The sequence below is a fragment of the Poromitra crassiceps genome (assembly GCF_964638095.1).
Source record: "Poromitra crassiceps genome assembly, chromosome: 3".
In the NCBI taxonomy this organism is placed as follows: domain Eukaryota; kingdom Metazoa; phylum Chordata; class Actinopteri; order Beryciformes; family Melamphaidae; genus Poromitra; species Poromitra crassiceps.
Window position 1 is genome coordinate 11,681,892 of NC_139625.1, and position 25,208 is coordinate 11,707,099.

General features: G+C 42.9%; 1 protein-coding gene and 1 long non-coding RNA gene across 4 annotated transcripts in view; both read left to right on the forward strand.

Moving 5' to 3' along the window:
- The window catches only part of LOC310774124 (uncharacterized protein), a 195,936-nt gene that overhangs the window by 22,108 nt on the left and 148,620 nt on the right, over positions 1–25,208 (forward strand). The gene's annotated exons all lie outside the window — the stretch shown is intronic.
- On the forward strand, positions 1,155–14,629 carry LOC310774126. Its single transcript, XR_014552580.1, has 4 exons — positions 1,155–1,290; positions 6,146–6,445; positions 12,749–12,838; positions 14,591–14,629. It is a non-coding gene; the product is annotated as an uncharacterized lncRNA (long non-coding RNA).

Genomic DNA, 25,208 nt, shown 5'->3' on the forward strand with positions numbered 1-25,208 from the left:
TCTGATTGGTTTAAAAATAGGTTAACAGCAATGAACTGTTATGCTGCTTGTTTTGCCGTTCTATGCTGAAGAGTAAACAATGTGTAAACAATCCAAAATTCTAAATGTTATTCTTTTCCTTTGTTATTGTCATCTATAGTGGTTATTTGCCTAAAAACACAGTTTGATTAGGAAATGATTGTATCTTTTTTAAATATGTGCTTTGATTTAATCAAATGTAACTAAATTTGTAACTTGAGTTACTTGACAAAGTAACTGGTATAATATTACTGAAATCCTATAAGTAATAAGTTATATTACTGAGTTACTGCTGCTGTAGTGTGTTGGTCAGGTTTCACAGAAAGTAGGCTACATTATTATCTCTGCCAGGAGATCATGTTTTCAACACATGTCCGGCCAGTACAGTAACCTCTTTCCCTGCAATTGCACACATGCAAGACCAGCTTCTCCACAGCACGGATGGTGTGACCGCAGTCAATAGCTTAACCAGAGTGGACAATTCTGACATAGGCTATTGAAATAGGCTAGAATTAAAATCTCACACATTCCTACGCTATTAAGTCAAGTCAAGTTTATTTGTATAGCCCTAATTCACAAGCATGTCCCAGAGGGCTTCACAGAAAATATGTCTAGACTAAACTCCATTGTTGAGAGGCATTTTTTTGGTAAGTTATTACATGTTGTTATTTCATATCACATGTGCATTGTAAATTAGTTTGAGGTTAGTTAGAGTGTTCCTTAGGCTACAATTCACAGCATTAGATTGTATGCAGCACACACATGCCTGTGAGGTCCTGTCACTAAACCCCCCCCCCCCCCCCCCCCGGTTGTCAACCCTAGGTTGTAAACATATCAAAAAAAATATCAGACACACACACACACACACACACACACACACACACACACACACACACACACACACACACACACACACACACACACACACACACACACACACACACACACACACACACACACACACACACACACACACACACACACACACACACACACACACACACACACACACACACACACACACACGACAGGCATCAACATTAGCCTATGCCACCGCTGCCACCTTCTGGCTGTCCAGCAGTATTGCATGGTGATGACCTCTTACTTTCAGTTTTCGTTTTCGACGAAGCCACGAAGCTCGTGGTCGCCATTATTACACCCAATACAACGACAACAACAGTTAACTCTTTTTCTGTTTACCTGTGGAAATGGACATACGGGTGTGTTTCTGCCTCCTGGCACTCTCGCTGTTGGGCTCCATGGTGACGTTAGGTAAGAAAGTAAGCTGTACCTGCTAGTTGGAAACGCCCCGGGTGGTGTTACAATTTGACAGAATAAACATTGAAAGTCGCACTATAATCCGTGTGCTTTGAAAAATGCTTTTCGCCTTTGGAAAATGTATGGTGGAAACAAGGGTTTTTTAGTTTCTTTGATATGAGTTGCATTCAGATTTTATGAGGGATCAGCCGAGCAGCATTTTGGTAAACAAAACTAGGTGGCAACGCAGGCAGTGGAACACTGCGGTCACGCCATCCGCACTTTGAGGAAGCGTAGGCGCGCTATCTGCACGTAAAATCCAGAGCCGTATAGTAAAATCCATTGAGCGTCTACTTGGCTCTGCACGGTAGTGGGTGAGCCCCTCATGGTGCCTTCAGGTACGCCTCGTACACCCAGAAACAGATACTAATGGCCACAGAGCTTGTTGTAAACAGCACAGATATAATGTTTTTCTGATCACTTTCCCCTGTTGAAATGCATACATCTGTCATTAATGCTACTTTATTGTTCTTCAAGACAACACCTAATTACCTCTGTCAATGAGGTTGTTTGTGGTGCCATTTGTCTGTCTGTATGTCTGTTTATTTGAATTAGACAAAAACTAATATGCACATTTTTATGAAACTTGGTGGAAGGGTGAAGCATGGACAAAGGAAGAAGGCATTACATTTAGGTACGGATCTATGTCAGACTGACCTCATGGTGGCGCTATAATAGCCCTCTTTACATAAGCTGATATTAAAATGTCCATGAAAACATAAAATCAATTTGTTTTCTGCAAACTCCACCAGATTGTTGCTCAGTACTCCCCACTCTACCTACCTGATGATTTGCAAGTGGTTTTACTGCAGCATTTTGGAATAATCCAATGACAAAGTCATATAGCTACATTATGCATAATCTGACAGACTGATTATCAAAAGGCCATGAAAACTTCAAATCAATTTGTTTCCTGCAAACTCCACCAGATTGTTGCTCAGTACTCCCCACTCTACCTACCTGATGATTTGCAAGTGGTTTTACTGCAGCATTTTGGAATAATGTTGTTAGCATTAATGACAGATGTATGCATTTCAACAGGGGAAAGTGATCAGAAAAACATTATCTGTGCTGTTTACAACAAGCTCTGTGGCCATTACTATCTGTTTCTGGGTGTACGAGGCGTACCTGAAGGCACCATGAGGGGCTCACCCACTCTTTACTGTGCAGAGCGAAGTAGACGCTTAATGGATTTTACGTGCAGATAGCGCGCCTACGCTTCCTCAAAGTGCGGATGGCGTGACCGCAGTAATGGAACCCTATGGAGCACAAGTGGCACGAGGTGTGAGTCTGGCTTGACTCTGTTTACATTTTAAAAACTGCACAGTTCACACAACTTTAACAAGACATGCAAAAGACAGATGTATACAGTATTAGAGCCCGACCATACTGGATTTTTGAGGCCGATACCATACCGATATTAGGGAGTAAAATAATTCCGATATCGATATATCGTCCGATATTCTTATATTAAATATACACATTATATTACACAATGTTTTTGCAATGATCCCTCAAATATCAAACACGTGACAAAGATATGACTTGACATGAATTGAGATATGTAATGCAGGATATTTTACAGCTTATCAATAAACTTTATTGTCCAAATTGACATCAATGCAATGAAACAGTAAACTTAACTGGGGATTTGATAATTATAAATAACTAGAAATACAAAAACACAAATATAACAAATATAAAATATAACTTGAATTAAGAAAAAAGATCAAATATACACAACATGTTGTCTATGACTTAAAAAATACAAAATAAAAAGATATCGGCCAACATATCGGCGATACCGATATATCGGTTATCGGCCAATATCGGCCGATAATATCGGTGGACCGATATATCGGTCGGGCTCTATTCACCTTATTCACCACGCCCACTTTTTCTCTCTTCCGCGTTGTATTTGTTCTTCCGGTTCAACGCTAGTTGGTGGCCATTTTCAAAATAAAACGTCAGTATGAATAAAGTTTGGCAACATTCAGAATTAAGCTACACTGCGGCCAACTTCAGTTACATGTTCATAACGTTACTGCTGCGAGGAGCCGATGGCTGTACCCGGTCGGCATTTAACGTTAGTTGCAAAAGAACGTCGACAGTGTTTTCTCACTGCCAGTAGTAGGGTTTGACCATTGACAGATAGCTGTGTCAGCACAGTCAGCGCTCCCGGTCCTCGCTGCTTGTTAACACTTTCAGTGCCACGGCCCTTGGGCAAAAGGTTGCTTGCTGTGCCACATAGGCCGCAATGCATTTTAAAACAGTCATATAATTTCTTTAATAATTACTATGTAAACACTGAACACGCACAAATAACGATGAGACTCTCTTCTATCACCTGCAAAAAAAAGTTTATTGATCCCATTTTCCGTTCTTTAGTTATGAGCCGGAGAAGATAGCTTGATTGAACGAAAAAAAGAGCTTTTTTTCTACGAGCTGAGATAATGAGCCTTTTGTGAAATTAAACATTTCAAGCACATCACTGACTCTGAAGCTAATTTTCTGATGTAGTCACACCTCAAAAATAATTTCCTTCAATAAAACAGTGAAGGCAAGGGAATTTTGTTTGGAAGAATAATATTTTTAGCTGAAACCAGCAGCGCTGGCGCCTGCATGCGCTGCTGGTTGCAGCTTCTTGCTGATCTTTTGCTGCTGGTGGGCATCGGATATTCTGGCTTGCGTTTGCCAACCCTGTCCTGCTGTCTGGGTCTGTGTTGTGTACTTGGCTCTGCGTGCCCACCTCCCCCCCTCCTCCTCCCCCCCCCCCCCCCCCGTTGTGGGAGGAGTATCTCTCTGCTCTGCTGTTTTCTCGTTTTCTCTGCCTGTGCTCAGCACTGAAAAAGTCTGCTAGATCCTGCTTTTTTACAGCCGCGTGTACCAGCTCCCATGCTTCGAGTTGAGAATAATAACAAATCCACGGCTGATCATGTGTTGCAGCGGACACGGAGGCTGTTGCAGCGGACATCGAGGTGCTCAATTGTGATAGCAGATTGGCTGCTGCAGGGGCACAGCTAAACGTTGCTTCAATGAAGCCGCTGCATACGGACGGATGCGATGCGATTTCCTTCCCCCCAATGACTTCTTCTGTGTGTTTCACTCCACGTTCTCTCATCTGGAGAGCGCTGTCGCCACCTAAGGGTTCTGTAAAATAGGTTAGACACATTCAATACCTCTGAATATTGTAAGAGGCGATGTAAGAGGCATAGATCGACACCCCCCCGTCAAAAAAAAAAAATCGAGTTATGACGCCATTTGGCGTCGCTGGCACTGTACGGTAAATTTCTAATGACGCCATATGGCGTCGCTGGCACTGAATGTGTTAAGGATTTCCAATAGGCGTTATTCTGATAAACTGGTCACATATATGTTACGTTCTCACCCGAAAAATATTACAACTTTAAAACATTTTTTTTTTTTTTTTTAGCTTGAAAACAGCTTTTTGGCAAGTCTAAATGACTGCGGTAGGCGTACTCTACTTCCGTGTTTAAAAAAGACGATTACGAAATGACGTCATGCAGAAGCGATCTTGTATGGGCAAAGAATAAGGTGAATGCAGTATGCATGTCAGCTATGCTGGACCTAGGGGAGCACCCCAGGACCAGCCTAGCTGCTTTGTTTTGTCCTATTTGTAACTTCCCTTGTAGACCTGTAGACGCACATGACCATACCACAGAGCAATCATCCAGATGACACAGAGCTCATGAACATACAATTTGGTGAAGTAATACTGGTGTAACAAATAATGCACACTTTATAATAATGGCTACTGCTCTACCCATCTTGGCAACCACCCTGTTGATGTGCTCTGACCACAATTAAGCCGAAGTCCAAGAAGTGGACCAAAGTCCAGTGTATAGTTTGACCATCTATCGCCAAACTCATCATAGGATTGTTACGTATATGTGTGTGTGTGTATATGTGTGTGTGTGTATATGTGTGTGTTTGTGTGTGTGTGTGTGTGTGTGTGTGTGTGTATGGCCCTGTCGATTATTTAGGGATGTCACAATACTAGAATTTCTACTTCGATACGATACCCAGGAAAATATCGATACTCGATACCATGCGGCTGGATGACAACACATCAAGAACTCATTAAAAACTTTGACCTTACACAGCAGATTACACCTGCTCTAGTCATCAGCCTATCATAACCATAACACAGCAGATTACACCTGCTCTAGTCATCAGCCTATCATAACCATAACACAGCAGATTACCCCTGCTCTAGTCATCAGCCTATCATAACCATAACACAGCAGATTACACCTGCTCTAGTCATCAGCCTATCATAACCATAACACAGCAGATCACACCTGCTCTAGTCATCAGCCTATCATAACCATAACACAGCAGATTAGCCCTGCTCTAGTCATCAGCCTATCATAACCATAACACAGCAGATTACACCTGCTCTAGTCATCAGCCTATCATAACCATAACACAGCAGATTAGCCCTGCTCTAGTCATCAGCCTATCATAACCATAACACAGCAGATTACACCTGATTTTGACAACCCTGGTTTAAAATGGGAAAATACTTTAGGACCCCGACCCCCGTTTTTAACTGGCCCGCCATGAATTTGGCCCAAAACAAAAATGTTCTTCTTTTTTTTTTCAAAATGCAAAATGCATAGCGGGCCACTTCAAAACGGCCAGTGGCCCGCAGTTGGCCCGCTGGGCATAGTTTGGCCACCACTGACCTACAGAATGCAGGTTTCACCCATCACAGAGAACTGAAAGGCTGAAAAGTGTCGTGAACTCACTTTCAACTTGACTCTGACAAATTGTTCTCTCTTTGTAGCTCAAGAGGAAACAAAAGACCTTAAATTGGAAGGAACACTTGTCTTGGAGCCAGACACTTCTGCTGTTACCAAACCTCTAACCAGCATCCTGTGGAAACACGGGGTCAATTTGGTGGCAGAATGGATCCCGAGTATCAGTCTGACTGTGGAGTACTTTGGGCAATTTAAAGGGCGCACACAGCTGGATACATCGACTGGACGTTTGGTTATCAAAGATTTTTCTGCAAAGGATGATGGAGTGTATTCTGTAGAGCTCAACAACAAACTCCAGAGCAAGACATACAAGACTGTTATCATCAGTAAGTATGAAAGCTGTCCTGCAAAACAAATCTTAACTGTGTGGTGTTGTGTTTTTGTTATTGCAAAGTCTGGTCAACTTACACAATGTATTGAGAAAATGTTTATATTTTAAGGAGAGGTTAAGTTTAAGTTAGGGTTAGGCATTTAATGGTTAGTTTTAAGCATGAAGCAGCCACACACATGTCCTCCACTGACACACCACGCAACAACGCCCAGGATGTCACCACACCTTGCGTAGAGTGGGCCTTAATACCCTCCGGGGAAGCCTTCCCCACGGCAGCGTACGCCAAAGCAATGGCCTCCACTATCCAGTGTGACAAGCGCTCCTTGGACCACCCAGGGCCCATGGCCCAAAGCAAACCAGCAAGTGGTAGGTGTGCAAGCGTACGTGTCCTGCCCACGTCGGCCAGGATGGCACGCACCGGGCAAAGCATGTTCAAGCGTCGCTCTTCCTCCGAGCTGAAAGGAGGGGGACAAAAAGCAGCCAGGTCCACGACCATAGATCTGAAGCTGCTGTTGATATTCTTAGGCTGGTAGGCGGGATTGGGCCGAAGCGTAACCCTCCGCTCGTCATCAGCAAATACCAAGCAAGACTGCTGGCTATAATATAACAAGGCTAACAGCAGCGCAGTCTTTAAGGACAGGAACTTCAGGTCCACAGTTTCCAAGGGCAACGGGAGACCCGAGAGACCCTCCAACACTGTGACCAAGTCCCACTTAGGGAAGACATTACGCACCCGTGGTCGCAGCCTGTAATTCTCTCCATGCATAATTTGTATAGGCCTATATCACAATAACATCACATCATATAGCCTACGCCTACCTGTTAAAAACATCTGTGCTTTGATGCAATTTTACTGGGAAATAGAATGTTTGCAGCGGGGAAACGGAGACAAGATAAAAGATGGGAGGATTTAGAGTGGACTCACTCGTGCCGAGGACAGAGAGAGATGGAGAGAGCTTGTTGACAGATCGTCTGTGGTGCCAACGACCCTCCGGGTTATGGGATAGGTGAAGGTGAATAGCCTATTGCAAGTAGGCTACAATGTCCATTGTCCAACAAGTTTTCTCAATTCATTTGATAAAAGTTTCTCAGTGAATTATAGTTGATTGCCTCACTGTATTATCTGCTAATACGCAATTTTAGCAGCAGAATTTGATGTCCTGGTGTGGCATGTCCGTGCGTAATGACATATCCAAAAGGAAATAATCTGCACTGCGCTGCGCAGCATGGAGGTTATGGTGCGCTCAAGTGCAGCGGGGTATTTTAGCGCGTAAGAGGTGCTTTTCAAAGCTCTTAGCGCAAAGTAATTGCACACATGCTGACTATAGGAGAATGCCCTCTGTCCCCACATTTTTTCGCAGAAACGCCTGGTTTGGCATGTGGCACGCCTATGTCCAGTACAATTATAACAGGCATGCACTTGTTCACCCCCCCCAATTTGCATTGCACGCGGTGTTAAACCAGCGCAAACGCTTAATTACTGATTTTGTGACGATAGTCCAACACAGGTGCAAAGAAGGTCCAGTTTGCTGTTCCTCCGCTGCAGGGACAGCTGGTCCAGTCCCGCGGCTCTAATCAATGTCTTGCTTGCACCTGCTTTACTTCCTGCCTTTTAGTCACAAAATGGCAGATTTTAGTGGGATGTGAAATGGGCGTATTGCATGATATATCGGCAATCATATCGGTATCAGCCGATGTTAGTAATTTTTTTAACATATCGGCATCGGTCCAATGTTGTAATGTTAATATCGGTTATCGGTATCAGTAAAAAAAATCACATTGAGAGGAAACAACGTGGTAAATCTATGATATATGGGCTTTTCCAAATGTTTTGGAAATAAAGAAATGCATTACTTTTTCAAATGTACAGTGTTTTTCAGTATCTACAAAAATTTGATTATCATAGAAATGTGTTTTTATACAGATCATATCGACATCGGTAAATATCGGTTATCGGCCATAACAGCAATGTTAATATCGGTTAGGGACCGTTCGTTGTTTAGAAGGGGGGTCACTGGAGGGATTTGGTGTGCTCTGAAATAAAAAGCTGTGCCCCTTCCCTGATCAAAATATATTTTTCCTTGACCCTCCCCAAGCGATTTGAAAAATATGATTGATCCTCCCCAAACAATATTGTGGCGAGCTTGCGTGGAAGAATGGAGCGGAGCCAATCTCCCAGCATGCATTGGGCTAATACATTTAGATAATAAATAGCATCCAAATTATCCTAAATAGATAGAAAGCTTGATAGAAATAATGTGTATTACACAACATGCAATTGTAGAACATTTCAATATTGGACAAAATATAATCTCGAAATCTAAACACAACCCTATGTGAAACATATATGTCATCTTGGTGGTATAAATATCCCTCGCAGACTTAATGTAATTTAGGAGATGAGTGAGCCGTAACTTGATTCTACTGTGACTTCCTAACGGCTCTTGCACACCTACAATGGCAAAATCGCTTTTCCGCTGTGATGCAGCGTTTTGTGGGCGTGGAAACCAGCTTCCAGCTTGGAGCTGTGGCCTGTAGAAATGTTTTCAGGTAGATGTACACAGAAGGGTGGTTGGACGAAATGTATAGGAAGAGCTGTCATTGGGTAGCTTTTAACGAAAGGTCCCGCCCTAGTCCTGCCCCGCGAGAGTGAAACCACTCGGAGACAAGCCGCCTCTAGTCTGCGACAGTGAAACGCTGGGCGGTTCCAGCGGCAGGGGGCGCGAGGTTGAAATTGACCAATCAGACGCGGAAATAGAGCAAGACAGCCTATCAAGATGCAGCGTCAAAGAGGCTTTCACGCTCTGCATGCCGCCGAGCGTTTCATGGTGTGCAAGAGCGTGAGACGACTTATCTGCGCTGCGCTGGGCGCTAGGGGTGTCAAAATACGGTGGGACGTGGATCAAAGCCAGATCCATCTCCTGTAAAATTTTGGGGCATGTTGAATGTGTATAACCTATTTTACCGACCCATTAGGTGGCGACAGTGCTCTCCAGATTAGAGAAAGTTGAGTAAAAACAGCAGAAAAAGCCGTGATGAAACCATTCTCATGCTTTTCGCTGTCGCGCTGGGAGCCGGCGCACAACGGTGGGGGGCTCCGAAAATAGACTCTGGGTGCAGCACAATTTTAAACGCGCAGCAGAAAGCCCAGAATCGGACGCAGCTTCATCCCAGCTCACAACCCGAAACCCCAGAAACGAGCGAGGCGAGCCCGATCCAGACTCCCCCGACGAGCGGCGGCCATCCGAACGTGGATCCGCAAGCAGCAGAGACTCGCCTGACAAGCAGCAGAGCGAGCAAAGCCACCAGAGACACACCCACGGAGGAGGAGTTTGCAGTAGAGGGGGGTGGGGGTGCTGTTATATTGAAGGAAATTACTGTTCAGATGTTTCAGGTCAGAAAATATTAGTTTCAGAGTCAGTGATTTGCTTGAAATGCTTAATTTCACAAAAGGCTCAATATCTCAGCTTCTAGATGGAAACGCGTGTTTTTGCTGTTTTTGACCTATCTTCTCCGGCTGATAACTAAAGAACGGAAAATGATATCAATAAACTTTTTTTTGCTGCTGATACAATAGAGTCTCGTCGTTCTTTGTGCGTGTTCGGTGTTTACATAGTAATATCACACAATATTCTGTGGGCCTCGAGAAATCACTGAAAACGCTCTGAAACTCTGGCACTGGGAGCGTCCGTTCTCCAAAAGTGGCTGGCACTCAATGAGTTAATTTTTTTTTTTTTTTTTTTTTTTTTTTTTATAATCAAATAAAATAGAATGTAAGTACATGCAGTTGTTTATTTTAATTATGGATCATAATACAATGCAATTCCAAATGCACTTTTATTTTAAAAGTAGCCACACAGTGAGAAAAAAGAAAGTGAGAAAAAATAAATCATGTATTGCGGAAAAAGTGATGCATCGATTTAAGATGCATCGCGATGCATCGTTTAATCGAATCGAATCGAATCGTTGACAGATTAATCGTAATCGAATCGAATCGTGAGGCCAGTGAAGATTCACAGCCCTACTGGGCGCTGGCGCCTATAGGCCAATGCAACGATAGAGCCTATATATATTTTGTGATGCCATGTCTGTTTGTTTGCTCGACTTTGTTCCAGTGGGTTATTCGCGCAGGAAATGTACTTCCATATTCTTCACAGAAAAGCGCCATTGATTCGCCAGATACTGTACACGCCTACTGTCTGGATAGGCCAAGCACAAAGATCGACAGATAGGACCACCAAAGAGAAACAATGCACCGGGACATACCAAACAGTTTGGACAGGAGGGGTGTAAATGAAGCAACTCAGTAGTTGTTGAAGTCCGAAAAGCAAACATTACACACAAAAAAAAAGTTTATATATTTTTATCGAATCAAAATTGTATACCCCTCCCCTGGACTCAAATTAAAGAGAGTGTACCCTCCCCCAGACTAAATTTAAAACAAGATGACACTCCCCTATTTTCCTCCAGTGGACCCTTCCCTAAATAACGAACGGTCCCTTATTGGCCAAAACTTTCATAGCGATGCAGCGCTACTTTGTAACATTACTGTTGCATGTCTGAATGATCCGGACGATGTTGTTAACGACGAGCGTACATTTTAGTGAGCTCTCCCTCTCCCTTTGAAGTGTTGTGAGAGAGAGGGCCTAGCAAGCTAACTTGAGCTAGAGATCCTGAGTTTCCAAACTACACACACACCACACATAAACACAAAGCTGCCCCTTGTTAGCTCAATCTAGTTGTGACTAAGATATTCAATAAAAACAACATTTTGGCCAACCACAGATTTAGCTCCTACATCAACGAACTTCACATGTAGCTTTAGCTCAAGGATGGGCAACTTTGATGATAGAGAGGGCCACAAAAGATTTCCTCAGTACCAGAGGGCCAGATTGTGACCGTGCACTTCCACCAGTAGCCTACTGTAACACCATCACTCCCAATTATAGCTACTAATTTGATGAAAAGGACTGGTAATCAAAGTTTATTATACCAACATTAATATTTTTCATATTAAAATTTAGTAATTCTTCCATTTAGATTCAAGTCAAGTCAAGTTTATTTATATAGCCCTAATTCACAAGCATGTCTCAGAGGGCTTCACAGAGACTATGTCTAGCTAATTCTAGCTGACACAACAGTAGCAAATTACAGAATAAAGATAACACATTGAACAATTGATAGAGAAATATAGAGAAATATAGAAATATAATATATATGACACCAGAAACTTTTATATAGCTTTAAAACAGTCCGCTACAGCAATTTGATGGGGTACATCACCCAAATATGTCATATTAATCAGATTAGTAATGTTGCATGTGCATTGTGCATCCTGGACATAGTTTGTTACAATAGCGTTAGCTCAAATGCTAACATTAAACAGTATGTGGATGGACAATGCTAACACCATTAGTGCCATGTTCTGGGACGTACTGTGTAAAACACAGATTTGTGTGGTCTAACCTAACCCAACCAAAAACATCTGCCTTGTGTAAAAAAAAGAAAAACAAAGGAAATTGACCCAGGGGCCACACTGAGTGGCGGGCCGCCAGTTGCCCACCCTGCTGTAGCTAATCACTCCCTGCTAACGTGAGCTCCTGTTGCCAAATCTCACAAGTGTGTTGCTGAGACAGAGACAGGTCTTGAACAAAGTTAATTTTCTCCTTTTCTGTCTGTCTGAAAAAGGACATTTTAGTGTCAGAATCAATGTGATGTGCGTGTTGCGGAAAATGGGCCCAATATTCTGAAAAACATGGCGGCTCGTTTCAAACTTTCTCTTCAACTATGAAAATGTGTTACTGAAAACATTTGATGTCTACAATAAGCTATGCAGTGTTTAAATTCGCCTTTGTTTGGATTCACGACGGTTAGTTTAACAACAATAAAATAATTTGCAACAATAAAAAGTGTCATAGTAACAAGCAGCTTCACATATCACATCACACAGTGAAAAGATATTATGTAGTTTTATTTTATTTATTTGAAACAGAAGTTACAAGTGTGATTATATGGTATGTGAGCATAAGATGGACGGTTACTCTAATGGTTTTGCCTCATTTGGGACTGGAATACCAAGACATTTTTTTTCTTTAGTACCGTAATGGTTCTTTGATTTTTGGACTTGTATCTAGCTTCTATCTATAGTACACTATTCTACATCAATAGCATTTTGTGTGTTTGTTTGTTTGTTTGTTTGTTAATTGTGGGTTGACCATGAAGGACGAATAAAACCCACTTAATGAATCCTTTGACCTGAAAGTGAATCAAACCCAGCAATAACTAAGCATTGTCTTAGTTACAGCTCCATCTAACGGGTGGGTTGCTGCTGCTGTAGTTGTCCCGATTGCCCTGTGTGGTGCTGCTGTGACTGCGGTGTGGAAATTGAGTAAGTATTTTTCTATTTGCTGTAAGTTTTCACATGAGAGTTAAGTTCCTCATCAGAAGCTACATGCTACATATTTTGCTGTTATGTGCTTTGTTGTATTGTGTGTGTGTGTGTGTGTGTGTGTGTGTGTGTGTGTGTGTGTGTGTGTGTGTGTGTGTGTGTGTGTGTGTGTGTGTGTGTGTGTGTGTGTGCAGGGACGTGCAGAGAACATTAGAGGGGCAGGGGCTCAAATTCATAAAAGGGCACTACTAAATTTGAGGCAATTTGAAGGCCAATTTAGGGGTGTAACTCATTTTAAATATTACGATTTTAACCAGATTTAGAGCAATATCTCATTTTAGGATGAGACTTGTCACGGAAAAATAACTCCACAAACTGAATAATATTAGTATATAAAAGTTGCATGCTGTTGCAATCATTTAAGCATCAATATTTATTTGCTCCTTTTCTCCCTTTAGGTTGTTGTACACTACAACAGATAGCAACACAGGCAGAAACATTGAATGATACTGAGTGAGGCTTGTAATATACCATGCATTTTAACCATAATTCTAAAGCAAGACAGAAGATTTAGATAAGATGTATTAGAAAATTGTTTATTTTTTGCTGAACAACAATAGTGTAAAGTAAAAAATATTTTCAAGAGCAACAATTCTGCATTTGTTCCCTATATTTTGGTTATTTATTTATTGGGTGGTTTATTTATGTATCTATTTATTTATTCATTCATTCATTCATTCATTTAAGTCGAACAAGAGCCACAACAACTACCCAGGCCAGTAGCCATAAATGAGGCTCACACTCAGATATCACTGGCTAGTGGCTACGGAATACATATTGATATCAGACAAAGCCGAATTACAGTTGCAGTTATTTAACTCAGTTTTTGCTACATAGACCACCATAAGATGTGATTTGCATCCCCTCCAGACCAGAGGCCTGCCCTCAGTGCCCTGGCACATAGACACAGACTTTAAAAGCATAAAAAAGCATTGAGGTGACTTCCATGTTTTGGGGGCTCTCTCCTAGCACATGAAGGCTGAGTTTGGTAATCAACATCCAGGTAGAGGTGATCTCGACATCTCGGTGCTGGCGGGGTGTAAAACGGCATTACAGGCTGCTGCATGCCTGTCTGAGACAGGCATGCAGCAGCCTCTGCACCGCCGAAATTTCAACATGAAACTGAAATGGGGGGGGGGGGTGGCTCTCTGTATAATTCTTTGTTTTGACAAACATACATACCTGATTCACGTTGACTGACTGATATATCTGTCAGACTGCCGGCTGTGCTGCTGTCGGTCTGCATGTGGTTTCTCTGGCTGAGTGGAGTGCGCACTGCTGGAGTGGGCGGGGGACGGGCCACGCTGCTGCCTTCAGGGGCGGTTTAGAAAAACACTGCTCCATGCAGAGGCCTATTACAAATGGTGCATTCAAGGCCAAGAGAGCTCTGAAAAGGCATTTTTCTTTGAATGCTGCCTTCAGTGACGGCATGGAAAGGGCAATTTCCATACAAAGGAAAGGGCACTTTTTACAGACTGAAAAAAAGGCAGGGGCTCAAGCCCCCTTTGATGTCTATGTGTGCACGTGCCTGTGTGTGTGTGTGTGTTTGAGAGAGAGTGTGTGTGTGTGTGTGTGTGTGTGTGTGTGTGTGTGTGTGTGCGTGTGCGTGTGGACGCGTGCAAGCAGACATGGCAACACATGATGAGACCACACATTGATGAATTACTGTCATTCTCTTTGTGTTCATTTCAGAGCCGGCTTGGTTGAAGAAAAAGTGAGAAACAGGTGAGCATTTTCCACCGAAACATATTCAGAAAACCATCTTAAAGGGACAGTTCAGTTTGTTTGATGTGGGGTTGTATGAGGTACTTGCATACAGTCAGTGTACTACATGTAGTAGAATGCAGTTTGGAGAAATGAAGGCACAGAGAGCTGTCTGCTGAGTGTGAAGGGGGCCATGAGCAGAAACATAAAAACAACAACAGAGAAAATACATGAAATGCTTCTATAGTGCTCACCTGCCATAATCAAAGTCTCCACATTCCACAAGCTCTGAGATGCCAAGTTGACATAAAATGACATCATTTACACCCTGTTTCTAGCTGAAATCTTCACTATAGCCAGTTGGTACAGCAGTCCCATCAACCCCCCCCCCCCCCGCCACACCTGGCAACAGTGTTTCAATCATGAGAGACTAGTAGAAAGTTTAACAAGCTTTAATGATACAACAAATTAATTTTGGCGTATGACTCCATGATTAGGGATGGGAATCGAGAACCGGTTCTTGTTGAGAACCGGGTCCCAGTGAATCAATTCCTTGGAATCGTTAGCCAAAAACAATTCCACTATCGATTCCATGCGCGATGACGTCACCCGCTGCGACACGCACGCAACGCAACGCAGCCTTGTTTTGTTTAGACCGCAGCCACCGGTCTAGCCACCGTCTAGGCAGAAGCAAAACGATGACCACAGTGCCACTTCTGCAATGCTTGCAAAACCTCTATTTCGTCAAAGGGGGGAAATACTAGCAATATGCAGAAGCATTTGTCCACACAGCATGCAATAATTTTGGAGGAATGTCACGTTTCTGATGTGCTACGGAGTGACGATAACGTGGCTAACAGCAGCGCGGCTAACGTTAGCGCTCCTCCAGACCCTGTCTATTGTGTGTTTATTGTTTGTGCCATTTGTTTCATTGCGTAAACCAGATTTCACCAATACTCCATTTCCATCCATTTAATTTAGAGGATGATGACGTTCAGAGTCAGACTGGTTCAGAGGCTGCAGCAAAGTACTTCTTGTGCTGCGCACTTCTAGCCCCATTCACCCAGGCAGGGAAGAGTAAAATGACCGAGGCGAGGGTAAACGAATGTCACCGAGCAGTGACTAGTTTGTCTGACATGCCAGCTAAAGTAAAATGTCAAAGTTGCATGTTGTCATTCTAACCACTAGTTCTGTTTCATTCATTCCCACTATATATTTTCTATAGGGAGATGACAAAGATGCTCAACCCAAAATACAAACCCTCAAACAAAGCCAGTTTAACAGACACTGATCCCTGCTTGGTATGGGATTGAAAAGAGCAATCTGATCTCAGCTGAATAAGAAAAGAGCAATCTGATCTCAGAGCTGAATAAGAATACATAATTATAATGATAATAATATAAAAGAAAATGAATGTTAATAAACCCGTTTGTACTCTTTTTTTTTTCCTTGCCCAATGAGAATCGATAAGAGAATCGATAAGGAATCGGATCGATAAGCAGAATCGAAAATGGAATCGGAATCGCTAAAATCTTATCAATTCCCATCCCTATCCATGATATGATGACGCTCTCCTGAGATGATGAGAGGGCATCATCAGTGAAGAATAGGATAGGAAATCCCCCATAGGGAATTCTTCAATCAGGAGTCATGACGATGGTGGTGGTCAGGGGAGGAGGTGGGGCAAAAACAACTGCTTCAGCGATGATGATTAGCAACTGAGAATGACACATGGCACATACACAGCACATAGCAAACAGAGTAAAACATGGACCCTGATATACTACGCTGATTAGGTGATTGGGATCAGCTATGGGAAAAGCTATGTTTTTTCAGTGATTTACCATTGTGTGTGTGTGTGTGTGTGTGTGTGTGTGTACATGCGTGTGTGTGTGTGTGTGTGTGTGTGTGTGTGTGTGTGTGTGTGTGTGTGTGTGTGTGTGTGTACATGCGTGTGTACATTTACAGGCAAGCCAGTGCCAGAGATGAACGAGGAAATCCTTACTTATCCAAATGAATGAAATCATGTTTGGTGTGGTCTCTCTCTCTCTGTCTCTCCCCCTCCACCCTCCACCCCTCACCCACCCCTCACCTCCACCACTCACCTCCCCCCCTCACCTCCACCACTCACCTCCCCCCCTCACCTCCACCCCTCACCTCCACCCCTCACCTCCAACCCTCACCTCCCCCCCTCACCTCCAAGCCTCACCTCCATCCCTCACCTCCACCCCTCACCCACCCCTCACCTCCAACCCTCACCTCCCCCCCTCACCTCCACCCCTCACCTCCACCCCTCACCTCCCCCCCCTCACCTCCACCCCTCACAGACCCCTCACCTCCACCCCTCACCTCCCCCCCTCACCTCCACCCCTCACAGACCCCTCACCTCCACCCCTCACCTCCACCCCTCACCGCGCCAGCTGGCAGCTAAATGGCCGCACATTAAAACATTTCCAGCCGGCTACTTTCTTAGTGTCACAATAACCGCAGTATTGCAATAGCATGCTATTCACCTTATGTTCAGACGCGGGGGTGGGCCAAATTCTTCCGGATCGTGTTAACACTTCCGGCGGTCACGGCGCCAAATACTAAAGAACGTCAGAAGAAGAGAGTTGTTTTTGTAGCGTACAGTGCAACGGGTAAAACAAAGAACGTAGCCTAATACTTTGAGCTCGGTACACAGCAAGCAAGCGAGTATCCACTGTTAGCCAGGTCAGATATTATCGTCGACAATGACGAGCACTTTCTTGTAAAACATACCTGGACTCCAACAAAGAAAGCTTCAGATGGTTTTCTCTCCTTCGAGCGCAGCTCGAGCCACTTACGTCTATAAGACCCACAGACATTAACGTAATTCCCTGGAATGCGAGAATTAACGAGCCAGTTAGATGGCGTTAGACATTGCCGTTTGCTTTTATTTGGTATGTTACATACAATTGGCTAAATCATTAGTTAATTCAGAGTTAGATGATATTGGAGCAGCCAGCCATTTCTTTTTCTTTTCTTTTTTGCCGGAGGTCGTCACACGACCACACAACCGGGTCAAATGGGCGTGGCTACATAAGGTGAATAGAGACAAGCCAAATGCGGTGAATATAATATACTGTATCCCCCCCCACTATTTTCTCCCCAATTGTACTTGGCTATTTCCCCCCTGCTGCCCCGGTCACTGGAAACAGTTTTAGCCTGAAATCTGCCATAGAGGTCTGTGTGTGTGTGTGTGTGTGTGTGTGTGTGTGTGTGTGTGTGTGTGTGTGTGTGTGTGTGTGTGTGTGTGTGTGTGTGTGTGTGTGTGTGTGTGTGTGTGTGTGTGTGTGTGTGTGTGTGTGTGTGTGTGTGTGTGTGTGTGTGTGTGTGTGTGTGTGTGTGAGTGAAGGTGTCAGGCGATGGGTCAAAATACAGAGGCAGAGTAGGGTGGGCTGCCCGTGCCATCCTGCATTTAGGAAATTCACATAATGTAGTCTCAGCTGTTGCAAGTTCGTGCTTATTTTTAGGTATTTTCCACGTGCACGGAACATTTATTTTGTAATTTTTTATATATATATATTTTTAACAGGCTGAATGGTTTTTGGACTTTAGTTATCAGCCAGGGAATTTTCATTTAAACCACAAGTAACACAGCAGTGGTACCATCAAAGCTTTTGTTCATAATCTACAGCGGACTGCACAGAAAATGTTTTTTTTTTTTTTTTTTTTTTTTTTTTAACTTTCAGTGAAGCTGTGTTATAGACGTTTTGGACCACCAGATTCATTTTGGACCTCGACGTTTTGGACCTCCCCCCCCCATTTTCTCCCCAATTGTACTTGGCCGATTTCCCCCTGCTGCCCCGGTCGCTGCTCCACCATAGCACCATGCCACATGCGCAGTTGCCAGCCGCTTCTTTTCACCTGACAGTGGGGAGCTTCATCGGCAGGACGTAGCACGTGGGAGGGTCACGGTATTCCCGCCACCAGTTCCCTTTCACTCTGAACAGGTGCCCTGATCGACCAGAGGAGGCGCTACTGCAGCGACCAGGACACATACCTGTAATCCGGCTTCCCACCCGCAGACACAGCCAATCGTGCCTGTGTGGACGCCCGACCAAGCTGGAGGTAACACGGGGGGCGCAAACCTGCGACCCTCGTGTTGGTAGGCAGGTACTAAATTGTACTGCTTCAATGATGAAATATAGATTACTGGCATGAGTGATATATTGCCATGTTCTTTTTATTGCCTTAATGCCATGTCTATAACCATTTAACAGTTGTCTTTATGATGTGATGATAAGTTGTGTTATTTCTCATGTTTTATGCTTGGTGGTCCAATGATGCAAAGGGCACCATAAATAAGACAATATTGATCATTCTTGATCACTAGTCTTACCCCCCACCACTTAAAAACAACACCTTTGTTCTATTGTTTATTAGTAGCACTGACTCTGTGAAACCAACTGCCAAGCAATATTCCACTTATTTTAAAATGGGGGTTATTTGTCATTGACCAGCATACAAACCAGAATATAAACTAATCGCTATGATCAGATGCATCTGGAATGAGTTTGTAGTAGGGGTGTCACGATACACTCAGTTCACGATACGATACGTATCACGATACTGGGTTCACGATAACGATACGATACGATACGATTTTAACAATATTTTTTTAAACTTGAATAATGACAATATATGACTGGAAAAGTAGTATTTTATTTGAAATGCACAAATACAAAACATGCTGTTGTGGGAAATTGTTATTACAATAACAACTAGAAAAAACATGAGATTGGAGATAAGGCTTATCTTGAAATAGAATGAGTTACACCGTCACTTAGATTTACTTTGAACTAAAAGGTTTCTCAGCAGTATAAATTCTCATTATGCATCTTCAGTTTTTCTTCAAACTCAAACAACAAGACTTTTCTTAGTCTATTTTTTATGCATCTTCAGTTTTTCCTGTCAAGTAAACAGTTTTGCCAGAAATTCAATTGAATGGTTTCTCTCCTGTATAACTTCATATGTGTCTCTTCAGAGACTTGTTCAACTGAACTACTTTCCACACATTGAACTTCAACAAACAAAGACGTTTCTTTGTCTATTTTTGGAAAAAAAAAAAAAAAAAAAAAAAAAATTCACGATATGAGATTTCATCTCAACGATACATATCGTGACGTTTTACTATCGCGAAATTTCGTGGGACGATATATTGTGACACCCCTAGTTTGTAGCATTCAGATTTTTACTTGGTGAACAGATTCAACAACACATCAGCTTAAGAGAATAAAGCAGCCTTTCGCCTTCCTTTCTGGGTTTACACCAACATTAAATTAGTATTTACAAAAAAGAGTAGATCTGATCTGACAAACAGAAAGTATCTCATAAAGCGGAAAACATGCTTACATGCGTCAGCCTCGACTTGGAGCGTTGCCGATGGCAGACCGAACGTCAGCTTGACGAGGGGGTCACAGGGTAGTCCCCAGCAAAATGAGTAAATTGTGTGATTTCACTAGGATTTCAATGACTAGAAGTTATAACCTGACTCTGCCAGATGGGGCGGTATTGTTCACAAATTCACAATCCTTGTGAAACAAATGTGAAGCAACCTACATTCATCTGGCAGCATCACGTTATAGAAGTTATCCCAAGAACAGGATGTAGTGCATATACTTGGTAATAGCTTTCACTCTCTCCTGTTATCTCCCCATCTATTATATTATATTATATTATATTATACTCGCGCTGTTCGCCTCATCTGTGTCGAGTCACATCTTCGGGGAGCTGCACGCCAGCAGGCTCGCCAGCCGTGGCGCAACCCTCGGCGCATTTGGCGTGGGCTTTGACACTAGCATGTAAAAGGTTAAATCATATCCCTCCACTATGTTCTCCTCTGTAAATAAAAATTCTATTTGGCAGAATTATGCTCTAAAGCCTTGGACCCACAGTCAATTGAAAATCACAGTAGTAGCAAGATATATTGTTGAATCTGTTCACAAACATGTAAATATATATAGTTTATTTAAGTTTCAGGCTTTTTCAGAATTTCAAATGAATGGGAGGTAAGAATCTGAACACTGTAAACTTGTCCATCTTAAGGGCTTGAAAAAAAAACATGTTACAACTAAAGCTGTGTTCACACCGAGATATTTATTTTTCTCTCTGTCGCTCGATTCAACCCTTTGGAATCGCTCTGTTGCTGTGTTTGAATTGCTTGTCAACAGGCACACGAATTGACGGACATCTGGGGGCTATAACGTTACGCAATGTCATGATATTTGTCCACTACGAGCCACCGTAGTTGTTTACAAGCTAAGCCTATCAGCGTGCTCCTAACGCGAGCTCTATACCGGTAGTACAGACTTCACTTCATGTCAACTGTCAGCCTGTCAATCAGCTGTCAATGTGGTTTGTTGCCACACAATAAGCCAGCGGTTTGTTCCAAGTCAGTGTGATCCTTGACTCACTCTCACATGGCAGCCAATCAGCGTTGAACAGCGAGTGACTGATGCCAGCGTATTTTCACTCGAGTTGGGATATTTCATCTGGGGCGATGAGCAAATTTTCTCCCTATCGCTCTGCCTCTGTCGCTCAGACGCCCAGCGATTTTTCTCCCGGGCGAATATACGCTCAATCGCTCGTTTGCATTGACTTTGTATGTAAACTCGATGCCAGCGAAAAACTTTAATAGGTCGGTGTGAACGCAGCTTAAGTCGAATATTTATTTAATGTTGTCTTGTTGTTTTAGAGATGCCTTTTATCTCATTGGTTCTACTGATATTTTTTACCCTCTGTTCTCAGGCAGGGTAACAATCTGATTTTATATTTTGTTTCATTTTATATTGTGGCACCTTCTTGTTTTGGCTGGTTTCATTTCATTTTGAATGAACCGTGATGATTGCATGTTGATTGCTTGTTACAGGTGTATAAAATAAAATAAAATAAATTCAAAAGCTTCATAGTTCAACGAAAATATTTTATGCTTTAAATCTAAAATGGTTCATGGATTACATTCTAATCTAACAAACCTATCAATTTAAAAGTCAAGCACGTTACCGTGGAAACAATTAAGCTTAGCCCAAAATCACAAATCAGAATGAGGGGGTCCCCGATATATTTTCTATCTTGTAAGCCAATGTAAGGGGTCCTTGGCTGAAAAACATTTGAGAACCTCTGTGAACACCTGGTGCCACTTCCCTGTGTCTATAGGCTACTGTAGTTCAACAAGTTGTGCTTTGTGCAATAGGCTACTGTAGGAATAAAGAGAAAGCTGTAGTTTCAGCGGACTATTAGATTAACTTTTTAACGTGGCTATATGGCTTAACTGCACGTACATAAACCTGTGACACAGACTGTAATCAGACCTTTTGTAACTGTATTACTTTGATGAGATATTACTAACAGTGAAAACTGATTACAGTTTCAAGAAAAAAGAAATACTGATGATGCAATTCAAACCATGTCCTTTAAAACCACATGAGACTGCAAGAGAAGCCCCCCCACCCCACCCACACACACACACACACACACGCACACGCACGTGCACCCCCACACACACACACACGCACACACACACTTGCACACGTGCACCCCCACACACACACACACCTCCGCCCCTTCCTCTCTCTGTCCTCAGTGTTGACTACAGTGTGTTTGCATGCTAACTGCAGCTTATGAAACAGTCCTGTCTGCAAGTTTTAGGCTACTTTACCCCACCCACATGTGTGTAAGGGTCTTTTTATTTAGCTCAGTGGTAAGGGTACGTAGAGAGAGAGACGCCTCGACATTTGGTAGTCCAATTTACTTTCAGCTTCGTTACAGAAAAGGTAGGATGCCGACAACGACAAGTTTACATTAACAGTTCACTTTTTCACGTGAAGCTGCATGTTTCTGTTTGGCTGTGGAAATGGACAGACGGGTGTGTTTCTGCCTCCTGCCACTCTCGCTGTTGGGCTCCATGGTGACGTTAGGTAAGTAAGCTGCACCTGCTAGTTGGAAATGCCCGGGGTTCTTTCCGGTGTTACAACTTGACAGCATAAACATTACATTGAAAGTCAGTGTGCTTTGACAAATGCTTTTCGCCTTTGGAAAATGTGGTCGAAACAATGTTTTTATCATAATGTCTTTGATATGAGTTGCATTCAGATTTTATTACTTATTATTTAGGCAGATGCTATATAGACCCCTTATACGCCTACATCACAATGACAACAAGCAGCGTCAGATGCGCAAGACGGAGGCAGAAAGACAGACTCCGCGCAGCCCTGTCAAGTGTTGGGTAGTTTTCCAGTGGCCCGAAAACTATTCGAGCTAGATATGTCTTCGTGTTGTGCAGTGCGATGCCAGAATCGGAAAGCTATTGTAGCAGAGTATTCGGGTCCGCCTATTCACACTTGGTTAATAAAATAATAAACGATAGAGCCAGGCTGTAAGGTTATAACAAGCTTTTCCCCACATATCCTGTTCTACGCAACTCGAGGGAACATACACAGCCTCGCACACATGCAATAGAACACAACACAACACTGAACAGTCTGTTACACTATCAACAAAGCAAGGACTAAAGTTTTACCGAATCCCGTCAACTCATACTGCTTTTAATGCTAACCGTTTGGTTGCAAGCCGAAAGAGGAAATTGTTAAAAATGCCCGACTTTGCAGTGCTCGCTCATTTCATATCAGGTAAACTGTAGTAGGCTGCTAGTAACAGCCACATCGCTCGGTTAGTTAACAACCAAGTAACGTTAAATAATGTCATTATTGAGTTGAACTGATTGGAACGAGGACATCATTAAAAATGCCAGACTTTGTAGTGCTCTTCATAATCAGGTAAGCTGCCTGAAACTGTAGGCTGTTCAGCCACATCGCTCGGTTAGTTAACGACCAAGTAACGTTACATAATGTCATTATTGAGTTGTGTGCATTATCAACATAACAATATATCTTTGCAAGTTACAGAATAATTATCTACGCTATCCCCAGTTATAAAGGAATGCACGATATCGGCCACTAGGCTTGGCCAATTGACAGCGCCAGTGCGTATGGGTCTGTAAGACATATCCCATTAAACAACGTTAATTTCGATGCATAACATTGCTTATCACTAGGCGATAAGCTGTGGTAGTAAGCCGAGAACTGCATTTTAAAACTAAAATATAACTGTGTGTTGCAGATGGGCACAGAGCAGTCCTGACAGCAGGGCTTTTACACAGTTCTCACTGTCTGTCAATGCTGGGCTGACGGCTTTTTGCCTACACGATGCGCGCGCAGCTCAATGTTGACTAGCTGTATAAAGGGTCTATAGGCTATAAATATCCCATGAGGCTATAGAGAGACAAAGTGACCGCCTACTTCCTGCTTCAGCACTGTACCAGAGATTTTCATCTGCCATTTATTTTCCCATACACATTTCGTAAAATGCGTATAAAAATAGTTTTACTGGTTCAAACCAAACAGAACAGGAGAGATCGCATAACATTTCACTGGGACCAAAACGTTAAAAAAAAAATGCGGGTTCAAAGAAAATATTTTTTCAATGTTTTTTTTTTTTAGAAAATGGCTAATTTATGTATTCAAAGCAGACCTTCAAAACACGAAACCCAGAGATATTACTCTTGGGGTTGATGCAGGTTGATGGGATTTTCTCCCAGGGCTTTCTGAGGAGAAAGATCATTATTGCCTCAAATATCAGATTAAGACGAGATGAAAAAAGAACAATCTAACTGTGTTAGTTTTGCTAAGAAGTTTTGATGGAGAAAAATTAGTTAAAATGTTCTATGGTCTCTCCCGATTATAGCGTTAGCTGAACCGTTTGGTTAAACGAAGTAGAACTATTTTATAAGCATTTTATGAAATGTCTATGGGAAAATAAATGGCGGATGAAAATCTCTGATACAGTGCTGAAGCAGGAAGTGACGTTCCACTTTGCCTCTATTTGTAGCCTACCCCAAGCATGGATGTATTAAAGGAGAATTTCGGTTTTTTTGAACCTGCAGCCCTCTGCTCACATTAGTTATGATCTGACGACTCACCCAGTGATCTCCGCAGCGTTTTTGTCCGTCCTAGGCGTTGTTGTGATCGAAATAGTGTGCAAGCCAGTCCTAGAATGTAGCTCCGTGGGGGCCAAGTGGCAGTGTGTTTTCCTCCATCTAAATAGACAGTTTTATTCCCGTTTTCGGATCCCTAAAGAACCAGCAGACTGCTATTGTCCCCCGGGCTCTTTACAGCGGTAAAGAGTGCCGAGCGGTAGTTGTTACAGGCATGCCAGGAATTCCAGGCATCCCATTTCCGCCTGTCGGGTCAGTGAGACTTTCCTGAGGAGAGTTGTGTCTCACTGACCCAACAGGCAAAAATGGGATGCCTGCAACCACCAGTGAAAAGAGCCCGGGGGAGAATTGCAGTCTGATCGTTCCTTAGGGAACAGTTTATGACGATATGCGTCGAAAACGGGAATAAAACTGTCTATTTAGATGGAGGAAAACACACTGCCACTTGGCCCCCACGGAGCTACATTCTAGGACTGGCTTGCCAACACGTTCTCACTCCGAGCACGTAGCATATTGACGCTTTGTCCTGTCCCTTATGCGCCACTTGTTACTAACATGGTACCCTTGAGCGACCCATGACACGACTTGGGC